The following is a 13,969-nucleotide window of genomic DNA, read 5'->3' on the forward strand; positions in this document are numbered from 1 at the left end:
TAGCCTATCTTGGATACAATTAGGTGCTCTTAAAATCCGTGCATCGATGCGTACTGTCAGACCATTCTCTCATAACTCCTATGTGCTTCATGTTGTCATTGAGACCGAAATACTTTGTTCCCGATCCCAAAATAACACATGCAGTTGCCAAAGAAGACGAGGGGCGGGTTTACCGCCCGGCCCTGCTAATAATCCATTCAACATTGTACGCGAGCGGACAGGCCTTTTAGGGGTCTGCGTAGATCTCAGTCGTCCTACATCTTCAGATATTATGTAATGTCAGTTATCCTATAAGATTGAAAATTGCAGCAATGTTATTTTGTAGGCTGTACATGAATAAAGTTTAGGCTACAAATCAATCTCTGGTGATCTTGTGTTGTGTCATGGTGTAGCTTATAGGCTCTCAACATCATTATAATATATATTATTTTTTAACTAGGTAAGTCAGTTAAGAACAAATTCTTATTTTCAATGACAGTCTAGGAACAGTGTGTTAACTGCCTGTTCAGGGGCAGAACGACAGAACGGCTCGGGGGCTTTGAACTCACAACCTTCCGGTTACTAGTCCAACGCTCTAACCACTAGGCTACCCTGCCGCCCCTATGTGAATATGGCACACAGTGCAATGATAGGCCTAATGCATGATAACAGAAATAGGTTAGGCCAAATAGCCTGCAGTAACTTAATTTCCTATAGGCTTTGTGTGAATGATTGATTATTCAGAGGTTTTTTTATCTGGACTTCTGCCTACTTTGAGTGACACGGAGGCAGACTGTCATCACTCCTAGAATCCAACTAGATGACACCATAATAAAGGTTATCTCCCACTCAGAGATTCCTGTCCTCCTCCCAATAGGCCTACTGACAGTTTGAACATATCTAAAACATGCTGCAGCTTTCTAATAAGAAGGCCTAATTTACTGTCACTTATAAAAGAAAAAGTCATTTTGTTACCAAATCTGTCAGTTAGCTAAATGGCTAGGGTGGTAGGCCTAAGTTACTTACATTAATGAACAAACTTAATAGGTCATTTTGATAAGTATATGCTATATATTTCATATGAGACGGCCATGTTGTCTGTTAATCAGGTTCCAGATTTATATGTAGATGATCTTGATCAGCTGATCAGCTGTCCCTGTCTGATGTTGATTTTTGATGTAACAGTGATTTTGTTATTTCCATATACACTTTAGATTGAATATTCATAAAACTGTACATGGTTTATATTCCATTGTGAAATCTCTGCCCACATCTAGGCCACCGGCGAGCTAAAACTAAATCACCCTTGTAGACTAGTAGGGATGGATGTTGGAATCTACAGTTTGAACTTGTGCACTAAACTAAATCTACAGGCTACCATACTGTACAGTCTTTGAGACTACATTACATCTAGGCCTTGGTCATGACTGTCAGTTCCATTAAATTACACACAAGAGTCATAAGAGTCTCAGGTCCATTACGTTACACATAAGAGTCATTGGAAGAAGGCCTCTTCTGTAGGTGGGAGTACTACAGCTTCTTCAGGATCAGTGTCCTGTCCTCGGGATGGTTGTGCTAACGTAGGCTAATGTGATTAGCATGAGGTTGTAAGAAACAAAAAATAAATCCAGTACATAGACATATCTGATATGGGCAGAAAGCTTCAATTTACAGTAGCCATTACATGGTATTATAATACCATGCTATTGTTTGAGGAGTGTGCACAAATGTATGAATAAACCAATTAGGCACATTTGGGCAGTCTTGATACAACATTTTTAATAGATATGCCATAGTTCATTACTTCACTCTAAAACTTTGCACATACAGTGCTGCCATCTAGTGGCAAAATTCTAAATTGCGCCTGGGCTAGGAACGTTTTTTTTTCTTTGTATTATCTTTTATCAGATCTAATGTGTTATATTCTCCTACATTTGTTTCACATTTCCACAAACTTCAAAGTGTTTCCTTTCAAATGGTATCAAGAAAATGCATATCCTTGCTTCAGGTCCTGAGCTACAGGCAGTTAGATTTGGTTATGTCATTTTAGGCGAAAATTGAAAAAAAGGGGCGGATCCTTAAGACGTTCCATGATGCTCTGTTTAACATGCATCACTTGGGTTACGGTTTTAAAAGCATAAGGATTATCTTTCATATCAGTGAGAAAAAATTGTCAAAAAACAAAGGGTTAAATTGGTACACACCTTGATAGGATGAGGGTTAGTGTTCCCACTGGGCCATATCTCCATGTTACAGCACATGTTTATGGATTACAGATGGAAGACAGAGGTTCCACCTGTGCTAATTAGCTGTCTATCATGCTTCAAACACCTGTGTGTAATGGAAGAAGGCTGCCAGAAACATGTTGTCACTGAAAAATACTGTCCACAGCAACTGTGATAAAGCCAGTTAAAACCTTGTACAGTAAGGGTATATTTTGCATTTGTGAAATTATTTTAATGTGACATGAAAGTCAAGGGCTTTATTATTCTAGAGCCATATTGCAATTAAGAATCGATTCACTTTTAGACGGAGTATTTGGCTGTTTTGGCTGCCACAGTCAGTATACCGCTGAAAATAACATTTACTGAACAAAAATATGAATACAAAATGTAATGTGTTGGTCCCATGTTTCATGAGCTGAAATTAAAGATCCCTGAAATGTTCCATAATGCACAAAACATGTACAGTATTTCTCTCAAATTTAGTGCACAATTTTTGTTTACATCCCTGTTAGTGAGCATTTCTCCTTTGCTAAAATAATCCATCCACCTGAAAGGTGTGACACATCAAGAAGCTGATGAAACAGCATGATCATAACACAGATGCACCTTGTGCTGGGGACAATAAAACAGCACTCTTAAATGTGCAGTTTTGTCACACAACACAATGTTACAGATGTCTCAGGAATGTCCACCAGAGCTGTTGCCAGATAATTGAATGTTAATATCTCTACCATGGGCCGCCTCCCACATCGTTTTAGACAATTTGGCAGTACTCCAACCGACCTCACAACCGTAGACCATGTGTAACTATGCCAGTCCAGGACCTCCATATCCGGCTTCTTCACCTGCGGGATCGTCTGAGACCAGCCACCCGGACAGCTGATGAAGCTAAGGAGTATTTCTGTCTCTAATAAAGCCCCTTTGTGTGGGAAATCTCATTCTGATTGGCTGGGCCTGGCTCCCCAGTCATTGGGCCTGGCTCCCAAGTGGGTGGGCCTATGCCCTCCCAGGCCCACCCATGGTTATGCCCCTGCCCAGTTATGTGAAATCCATAAATTAGGGTCAAATTGATTTATTTTAATTGACTGATTACCTTACATGAACTGTAACTCAGTAAAACCTTTGAAATTGTTGCATATTGCGTTTATATTTTTCTTCAGTATATAAAGATCATTGGACCTTAAAGAGTGACGGTAGGCTGCTTTAGAGTCATACATCTGGGCTACGTTACAACCAACGGTCTACAGCCAAGGCTACTTTCGGTTTCGCACTTCTCTAACGTCAAATCCTAATTGACTTCCACCACCTAAATGAGTCCAGCGTACCTCTGTGAGACAACTACAATAAAGATATTCTACCTACCACCACTTCTTAATATAATTAAATAAATGTGACTGGTCCATCAGTGATCCAGGTATATCAGAAACTACCCTCTGGGGACACTGTCATTTCAATGTGGATAACTGGGTAATATTTGGTTGAGACGTTGATCAATGAGATTACAACCTACAGTATATTCACCCACTCAAAAAGACAAAAAGTTAGTTGAATTCCCAATGTGTTTTCCCTATCCTTTCAACCATCTAAAAGCACAGTTGAGATTACATAAAAAGTACATGGAGCAAGTGATCAATGTCATTCTAGTTCTGACAGATTATAACAGCAATGGTGAAGATCTCCACAGACCTGTGATGACCTATGCATGTTATCTAGAACATAAACACTTTCTATGATTACATAAGAAGAAATGCATCAACATTTAAAGGAGATGTTTCTACTGCTTGGATAGTTCCATCTGAGACACTGGCTTAATCCCATTCTTTAATTTATATTTTGGGGCGATTTGGGGACACAAATTCATCATCTAATTTATCAACAAGTTAGTAGGCTGTCTATTGTATTTTAAAAGTGATATTGAATTGTGTTTGGTTGGCAACGCAACCAAAAATCAACACTTGAAGGAGATGTATATCCTGCAAGTATAGTTCGATCTGTGCCACTGATTTAGTCTGGTAGTAATTCCAGTTTTTCTACAAATTAATATGTTGGATTCACATCTCCATCTCAACCAAAAATATAAGGTATAGAAAGGATTATATCAAATCGAACTTGAAATACATTCTGATTTGATTTAGTCATATTCTTTAACTTAGATGTTTGGTTGAGATGGAGACGTGAATCCAACAACAAACGGGGTGTATCATCCTGTAATATGATTCTGGCCCGCGATGGCAAAAATATGTTCTAATGTGGCCCTCCATGGAAAATAATTGCCCAGGCCTGTTCTAGAGTCATCCCAGACAGTTATTGGACCTAGCTCATACATACATGTTTATACAACGAATGGGTCTAATCCTGATTGCTGATTGGTTAAAACCGCATTCCAGCCGTAGTCTACTCCACAAGTTGCCACAGGCTAAATCTATGATATTAAAATACCTATTTACTCTGTTCCATCGGACTGAGCAATCCACTGTCTCATCAGCCCAGCTAGGCAGTGTCGTTGGCTAGCTCCTCTGAACAACATTGTCCTGACAAGTGAGTATGTTTTCTATGCCAGGCGAAATCGAGCCTTTTAAAAAATATATATATATTTCACCTTTATTAAACCAGGTAGGCTAGTTGAGAACAAGTTCTCATTTGCAACTGCAACCTGGCCAAGATAAAGCATAGCAATTTGACACATACAACAACACAGAGTTACACATGGAATAAACAAAACATACAGTCAATAATACAGTAGAACAAAAGAAAACAAAAAGTCTATATACAGTGCCTTGCGAAAGTATTCGGCCCCCTTGAACTTTGTTAAGGCTGTAGAGGACCACTAGACTAGCGAGAGGTAGAATCTGATACACCTGGATCACTGATGGACCAGTCACAGAGAAACAGATGTTAAACTGACACTATTACAGGAACAGGCATAAGCCATTATATACAGTGCATTGCGAAAGTATTCGGCCCCCTTGAACTTTGCGACCTTTTGCCACATTTCAGGCTTCAAACATAAAGATATAAAACTGTATTTTTTTTGTGAAGAATCAACAAGTGGGACACAATCATGAAGTGGAACGACATTTATTGGATATTTCAAACTTTTTTAACAAATCAAAAACTGAAAAATTGGGCGTGCAAAATTATTCAGCCCCCTTAAGTTAATACTTTGTAGCGCCACCTTTTGCTGCGATTACAGCTGTAAGTCGCTTGGGGTATGTCTCTATCAGTTTTGCACATCGAGAGACTGAAATTTTTCCCCATTCCTCCTTGCAAAACAGCTCGAGCTCAGTGAGGTTGGATGGAGAGCATTTGTGAACAGCAGTTTTCAGTTCTTTCCATAGATTCTCGATTGGATTCAGGTCTGGACTTTGACTTGGCCATTCTAACACCTGGATATGTTTATTTTTTAACCATTCCATTGTAGATTTTGCTTTATGTTTTGGATCATTGTCTTGTTGGAAGACAAATCTCCGTCCCAGTCTCAGGTCTTTTGCAGACTCCATCAGGTTTTCTTCCAGAATGGTCCTGTATTTGGCTCCATCCATCTTCCCATCAATTTTAACCATCTTCTCTGTCCCTGCTGAAGAAAAGCAGGCCCAAACCATGATGCTGCCACTACCATGTTTGACAGTGGGGATGTTGTGTTCAGGGTGATGAGCTGTGTTGCTTTTACGCCAAACATAACGTTTTGCATTGTTGCCAAAAAGTTCAATTTTGGTTTCATCTGACCAGAGCACCTTCTTCCACATGTTTGGTGTGTCTCCCAGGTGGCTTGTGGCAAACTTTAAACAACACTTTTTATGGATATCTTTAAGAAATGGCTTTCTTCTTGCCACTCTTCCATAAAGGCCAGATTTGTGCAATATACGACTGATTGTTGTCCTATGGACAGTCTCCCACCTCAGCTGTAGATCTCTGCAGTTCATCCAGAGTGATCATGGGCCTCTTGGCTGCATCTCTGATCAGTCTTCTCCTTGTATGAGCTGAAGGTTTAGAGGGACGGCCAGGTCTTGGTAGATTTGCAGTGGTCTGATACTCCTTCCATTTCAATATTATCGCTTGCACAGTGCTCCTTGGGATGTTTAAAGCTTGGGAAATCTCAGAGATCCTCACTGAACTTCTGGAGAGAGTTTGCTGCACTGAAAGTAAAGGGGCTGAATTATTTTGCACGCCCAATTTTTCAGTTTTTGATGTGTTAAAAAAGTTTTAAATATCCAATAAATGTCGTTCCACTTCATGATTGTGTCCCACTTGTTGTTGATTCTTCACAAAAAAATACAGTTTTATATCTTTATGTTTGAAGCCTGAAATGTGGCAAAAGGTCGCAAAGTTCAAGGGGGCCGAATACTTTCGCAAGTCACTGTACAGTTAAGTACAAATGAGGTAAGATAAGGGAGTTAAGGCAATAAATAGGTCATGGTGGCGAAGTAATTAAACACTGGAATGGTGGATGTGCAGAAGATGAATGTGCAAGTATAGATACTGGGGTGTAAAGGAGCAAGATAAATAAATACAGTATGGAAATGAGGTAGATAGATGGGCTGTTTACAGATGGGTTATGTACAGGTGCAGTGATCTGTGAGCTGCTCTGACAGCTGGTGCTTAAAGCTAGTGAGGGAGATATGAGTCTCAAGCCTCATTAGCTCACTGTTATGGACGTTTCCAAATAAATGTCACTAGAAAACAGCTTAAACAATTGCAAATGCAGCTACTTTACTGTTATTCTGGCTGCACTTTTTTGACATGACTGTAAGTTAGTCATAGTTGGCTAGCTAGCAAGCAACTTTGACAGCCAGTATGGCAATGGAACATTTAGAAAGAATGACTGTGTCGAGTCCATAGATACAGAACAAAAAGACTGAACGACTGGGTCGAGTCCATAGATACAGAACAAAGGTTTGTGTTGGGACTATATCTTGTAGAAGGATAAAATAGTATGAATAAATTCATCCAAATAACGTTTTTAATGAAAATATGTCAATCATTATTTGAATATGTTTGTAACCCATTAACCATTCAAAAGTGCCCTTGAAGCCAGTGTTTGGAGGACATATTGGCACGGTTTGCCGGATCTCGACTTCGTCTCGGGCCTAACAACACACATGCAATATATCCTCCAACTACCGTTGGGCATTACCACTTAAATATTGCATAGTTATAACCCTTAAACTCTGAAGGATTAGCCTTTTTTTTATTTCAATTTTCGCCTAGAATGACGTACCCAAATCTAACTGCCTGTAGCTCTGGCCCTGAAGCAAGGATATGCATATTCTTGGTATCATTTGAAAGGAAACACTTTGATGTTTATGGAACTGTAAAAGGAATGTAGTAGAATATAACACAATAGATCTGGTAAAAGATAATACAAAGAAAAAACTAACATGCTTTAGATTTTTTTGTACCATCATCTTTGAAATGCAAGAGAAAGTCCATAATGTATTATTCCAGCCCAGGTGCAATTTAGATTTTGGCCACAACATGCCATCAGTGTATGTGCAATGTTTTTGACTGATCCAATTAACCATTGCATTTCTGTTCAACATTTTGTATCAAGACTGCCCAAATGTGCCTAATTTGTTTATTAATTACTTTTCATGTTCAAAATTGTGCACTCTCCTCAAACAACAGCATGGTATTATTTCACTGTAATAGCTACTGTAAATTGGACAGTGCAGTTAGATGAACAGGAATTTAAGCTTTCTTCCAGATATGTCTATGTCCTGGGAAATCTTGTTACTTACAACGTCATGCTAATCGCATTAGCCTACGGTAGCTCAGCCGTCACATGGAAGGGACACCGATCCCGAAGAAGTTTTAATTAATACTGTTTACATGTGTGCATATCTTTGTTTTATAGAACCACAACAATAAGATTCCAAGTCATTCAGGTTACCAGAATCATATAAACATCCTCAAATGGAAACAGAGGTGTCTGTGTGTGTGTGTGTGTTGTGGTGACTATCAAGAGTATAGTGAAGGACCTCAACATCATGTTCTAACTGGTCAGCACTATAGAGGGCAGAACCAAACTAATCAGTTATAAGTATACAGCGGGTGAGGCCATTCACAGCCGACCTCTCAGACGGGTGAGGGCATTCACAGCCGATCTCTCAGACGGGTGAGGGCATTCACAGCCGATCTCTCAGACGGGTGAGGGCATTCACAGCCGATCTCTCAGACGGGTGAGGGCATTCACAGCCGACCTCTCAGACGGGTGAGGGCATTCACAGCCGACCTCTCAGACGGGTGAGGGCATTCACAGCCGACCTCTCAGACGGGTGAGGGCATTCACAGCCGATCTCTCAGACGGGTGAGGGCATTCACAGCCGACCTCTCAGACGGGTGAGGGCATTCACAGCCGATCTCTCAGACGGGTGAGGGCATTCACAGCCGATCTCTCAGACGGGTGAGGGCATTCACAGCCGATCTCTCAGACGGGTGAGGGTATTCACAGCCGATCTCTCAGACGGGTGAGGGCATTCACAGCCGATCTCTCAGACGGGTGAGGGCATTCACAGCCGATCTCTCAGACGGGTGAGGCCATTCACAGCCAATCTCTCAGACGGGTGAGGCCATACCAGCCAACCATTTTTACATGGTCCTTCTAGACGGATTTAGTGACAAACAGTTTTTTTTACATAGTCCGTCATTTCTAAGGATTTAGCAACCAATATTTCTTACAGGTTGTCTCTGAAGAACCGGTTTATATACAAAAAGTAGCCAATGCTGGGTCCTTCTGGTAGTCAGAGACACCAAGCCAACAGAGCTATACCAATTCAAAAAAGTGCTATACAGAAACCCAGCCTAAAACCCCAAGCAATGCAGATGTAGAAGCATGGTGGCTAGGAAAAACTCCCTAGAAAACAAGGAACCTAGGAAGAAACCTAGAGAGGAACCAGGCTCTGAGGGTTGGCCAGTCTTCTTCTGGCTGTGCTGGGTGGAGATTATAACAGTAAATGGCCAAGATGTTGAAACGTTCATAGAGGTTGTAGAGGGTGCAAAGGTCGGCACCTCAAGAGTAAATGTCAGTTTGCTTTTCATAGCCGACCATTCAGAGTTAGAGACAGCAGGTGCGTTAGAGAGAGAGTCAAAAACAGCAGTTCCGGGACATGGTAGCATGTCCGGTGAACAAGTCAGGGTTCCATAGCCGCAGGCAGAACAGCTTAAACTGGAGCAGCAGCACGACCAGGTGGACTGGGGACAGCGAAGAGTCATTAGATCCGGTAGTCCTGAGGCATGGTCCTAGGGCTCAGGTCCTCAGAGAGAAAGAGAGAGAAAAATAGATAATTAGAGGGAGCATACTTATATTCACACAGGACACCGGATAAGACAGGGGAAATACTCCAGATATAACAGACTGACCCTAGCCCCCCAACACAAACTATTGCAGCATAAATACTGGAGACTGAGACAGGAGGGGTCGGGAGACATTTTGGCCCCGTCCGACAATACCCCCGGACAACTTACTACCCTGAGACAAGGATGAGTATAGCCCACGAAGATCTCCCTCACGGCACGAACCCGAGGGGTGCGCCAACCCGGACAGGAAGATCACGTCAGTGACTCAACCCACTCAAGTGAGGCACCCCTCCTAGAGACGGCATGGAAGAGCACCAGTAAGCCAGTGACTCAGTCCCAGAAATTGGGTTAGAGGCTGGGAATCCCAGTGGAGAGAGGGGAAGCGGCCAGGCAGAAACAGCAAGGGCGGATTGTCGCTCCAGTGCATTTCCGTTCACCTTCACACCCCTACACTCAATCATAAGACCCACTGAAGAGATGAGACTTCAATAAAGACATAAATGTTGAGACAGAGTCTGCGTCTCTCACATGGATAGGCAGACCATTCCATAAAAAGTTTGCTCTATAGGAGAAAGCCCTGCCTCCAGCTGTTTGCTTACAAATTCTAAGGACAATAAAGAGGCCTGCGTCATGTGACCGTAGCGTACGTGTAGGTATGTATGGCATAACCAAAATTAGAAAGATAGGTTGGAGCAAGGCCATGTAATGTTTTGTAGGTTAGCAGTAAAACCTTGAAATCAGCCCTAGCCTTAACAGAAAGCCAGTGGTAGAGATGCTAGCACTGGAGTAATATGATCACATTTTTGGGTGCTAGTCAAGATTCTAGCAGCCGTGTTTAGCACTACATGAAGTTTATTTAGTACTTTATCCACGTGGCCAGAAAGTAGAGCATTGCAGTAGTCTAATCTAGAAGTGGCAAAAGCATAGATACATTTTTCTGCATAATTTTTGGACAGCAAGGTTCTGATTTTTGTAATGTTATGTAGATGGAAAATAGCTGTCCTTGAAGCAGTCTTGATATGTTCTTCAAAAGAGAGATCAGGGTCCAGAGTAATGCCAAGGTCTTTCACAGTTTTATTTGAGACGACTGTACAACCATCAAGATTAATTGTCAGATCCAACAGAAGATCTCTTTGTTTCTTGGTACCTAGAACTAGCATCTCTGTTTGGTCCGAGTTTAAAAGTTTTTAAAAATGCCGCCATCCACTTCCTTATGTCAGAAACACAGGCTTCCAGGGAGAGCAACTTTGGGGCTTCATCATGTTTCATTGGAATGTACAGCTGTGTATCGTCCACATAGCAGGGAAAGTTAACATTATGTTTCCGAATGACATCACCAAGAGGTAAAATATAGAGTCAAAACATTAGTGGTTCTAAAACGGAGACCTTGAGGAACACCGAAATGCACAATTGATTTGTCAGAGGACAAACCATCTACAGAGACAAACTGATATCTTTCCAGCAGATAAGATCTAAACCAGGCCAGAACTCTGTGTCGACCAATTTGGGATTCCAATCTCTCCGAAATAATGTGGTGATCGATGGTATCAAAAGCAGCACTAAGGTCTAGGGGCACGAGGACAGATGCTGCGCAACAACTTTCTAAAAGATTTTTGAGAGGAATGGGAGATTTGATATAGGCAAATTCGTAATTTATATTTTCTGGGTCAAGGTTTGAATCCCGGCTCTTGTCTCATACAACCGAAGGAACACCTGGGGCCAATCAGAAGTTGAAACGATAACAAAACGTAATCCCAGCCACTGTTGTTTTGGTAAAAAGCTGAGGGAGGGGCTGGAGAAATAATATCACTCTCAAATTCATAGACAAAATTATGGATGCAAGGACTGACCACCCATGATGCTATATCAACATTATAGTTTTAAATATGTTTTAGACTGTATTGTGTTACATTTACTATTTGCTTACATTTACTTTGTTTACAAGCATTGAGATAAAACAAGGTTATATTTTGAGTTCTGATGGGATACGACAGTTAAACTAAGCTCTTTAATCATTAATAAGTTATATTCTTCAAGAAGCAATGGGTACATGTAATTCATGTATAAGTCTGTATAAGAAACACAGATCACATGGGCTTCGAAAAAACGGAAGGGAGGGAGGTGCGGCAGGTGCCGCTTCTCCTACGAATGCTGTTATTTTGTCTAAAATATCAGGTGTACGCCGTCCCCAGCTAAGTAACATGCAAAGATTTAAAGCGCAATGATGTGTTTTATCTCCAGTACATTGCCATGATTGTCAGTTATGTAGCTGCTCTACTGATAATCTCATCCCTTGCTGGGATGACACAAACAATCTACTGCCGGAGAATATCAACACCAAACACATTGGTTCACCGTTCCACGGAAGCGGACAGTACACAGCATACCATAATGTTCTGAATAATGGCCAAGTCTACCTCGCTCCCTATTCCACTGAACCGCTTAGGCGTAACAAACACAAGTCCAACATTTATCGGAAACTGTTAAACTACCTGTTCACTACCCTCCTGCTCTCTGGGGATGTGTAACTCAATCCTGGGCCTAACATCACCGAGCCAGCGATACTCACCGCAGTGGATGGCCTCGTCCACTGATCGTCGCCGCTGCGGAAGTGGGTGAGTGCTATGGTCCCATGGTTTCTCTAGACTCACCCGGCTCCAAGATGGAATTTGACTCTGCAAACATATCCAAGTTTCTATATGCGATCCCTGACTCTGCTTCTGGTACGCAAGCTGTTTTAATTAGTTCCCCGCATCCAGTGCAGGCGGGAGGGATTGTTAAATGCGCTACCGAACCTCCCCTAATCAAAACGAAACAAAACGGCATAACCCATCCGTCAGAAAATGTAACTTTTTTCAATGTGTCAATCACTCTCGAGTCATCTGGGACCCACAAGCTAAACCCAAGGGACTACTAGGGGGGCACTTGAACATTTGTAGTGTCGTTCCAAAAAGTGATCAAATTCAACATCTACTCACAGACTCCAACCTTGACTTCCTCTGCCTCTCAGAGACATGGCTCCATAAAACCTCTCCATATGCTGCTCTGATTGTGATTGGCTACAATGTCTTCAGGAGAGACAGGATTGAAGGAAGAGGAGGGGGTGTGATGATTTACATTAAAGAACATATCCGATGTAAACAAATTGAGTGGTCATGTGATAATGAACTAGAATGTATCGGCCTGAACGTTACTCTGTCTCCCCAAATGTATTTTACCCTTTTTGGAATGTATAGACCACCTTCCACCAAAAGTGTGTTTTTTGATCAGTTGAATAACATGCTGAGGGAATGTGATTTTGGGAAAGAAGTCATCTTAATGGGAGATTTTAACATGAATTATGAAGACAAGTCTTGTAGGAAAACTCTCAAATGGACCACTAAAACCTTTGACCTCACACAGCTAGTTAAAGGGCCCACCAGGGTGACTTGTTGCTCTAAAACACAGATTGATTTGGTGATCAGTAATAAACCAGAGAGACTAAATCATTCAATATGGTTACTGGGCTATCTGATCATAATCTGACACTTATAGCCAGAAAGCTGTCTAAGAACAGGTTTAACCTCTCTACCTTTAGAAAGCCCAATCAAATAAGAATACCTAAGAGTGAATTAAATAATTCTGAAAATGCAATTAAGGGAATTTACTGGAATGGTCTCTTGTCCTATGTCACGTTCTGACCTTAGTTCTTTTGTTATGTCTTTGTTTTAGTATGGTCAGGGTGTGAGTTGGGTGGGTAGTCTATGTTAGTTTTTCTATGATTTGCTATTTCTGTGCTTGGCCTGGTATGGTTTTCAGTCAGAGGCAGCCATCAATCGTTGTCCCTGATTGAGAACCATATTTAGGGAGCCTGTTTTCTATTGTGTTTGGTGGGTGATTATTTTCTGTTGTCTGTTGTGTGTCTGCACCAGCCAGAACGGTTTTCGAGCGGTTCTCTTTGTTATTTTGGTTATTTCTGTGTTCATTCAAATAAATATGGACACATACCACGCTGCACCTCGGTCCGATCTCTCTTACTCCTCATCAGAGGAAGACGACGAACGTTACATCCTATACAGATGTGGAAATTGATAATCAGATTTTTCTATCCACAATCCAGACTACAATAAATGGCTTCCTAAAGAAAATCAAATCCAAACCTGGCCAAAAGAGCACTCTTCCTTGGCTAAATGGAGAAATCTGGAAATAGATGAAAGAATGAGATTATGCTCTAAAAACAGCCATAGAATCCAAATTAGAGCATGACAGACGTGTGTTTACCATGTTGAGAAATAAGGTAATGAAAGAAATCAGACAGGCCAAGGAAAACGTTTTTATTAACATAATTGGTGAAGCAAAGGGAAATTCTAAATTGATCTGGGAGAATCTAAAAAAGTTAACTAGGAAAGAACATAGTAACTGTCACGTCCTGACCTTAGTTTCCTTTTTTATGTCTCTATTTTAGTTTGGTCAGGGCGTGAGTTGGGGTG

The 13,969-nt window shown here is 41.3% G+C and overlaps 1 protein-coding gene across 2 annotated transcripts in view; it reads right to left on the reverse strand.

The window, feature by feature from the left end:
* Positions 1-12,497, reverse strand: part of slc1a4 (solute carrier family 1 member 4) — a 42,856-nt gene extending 30,359 nt beyond the window's left edge. The window contains exon 1 of one of the 2 annotated variants that reach the window (XM_036960963.1): positions 12,479-12,497. The gene's annotated coding sequence lies outside the window, so the exon portion shown is untranslated. Of the gene's footprint in view, positions 1-12,069; positions 12,440-12,478 lie in introns of those variants that run through there. The other variant, XM_036960964.1, reaches the window with a different exon arrangement.
* Between the last annotated feature and the right edge of the window lie 1,472 nt (positions 12,498-13,969).

This window comes from Oncorhynchus mykiss, chromosome 23 (assembly GCF_013265735.2).
Source record: "Oncorhynchus mykiss isolate Arlee chromosome 23, USDA_OmykA_1.1, whole genome shotgun sequence".
NCBI classification, from domain to species: domain Eukaryota; kingdom Metazoa; phylum Chordata; class Actinopteri; order Salmoniformes; family Salmonidae; genus Oncorhynchus; species Oncorhynchus mykiss.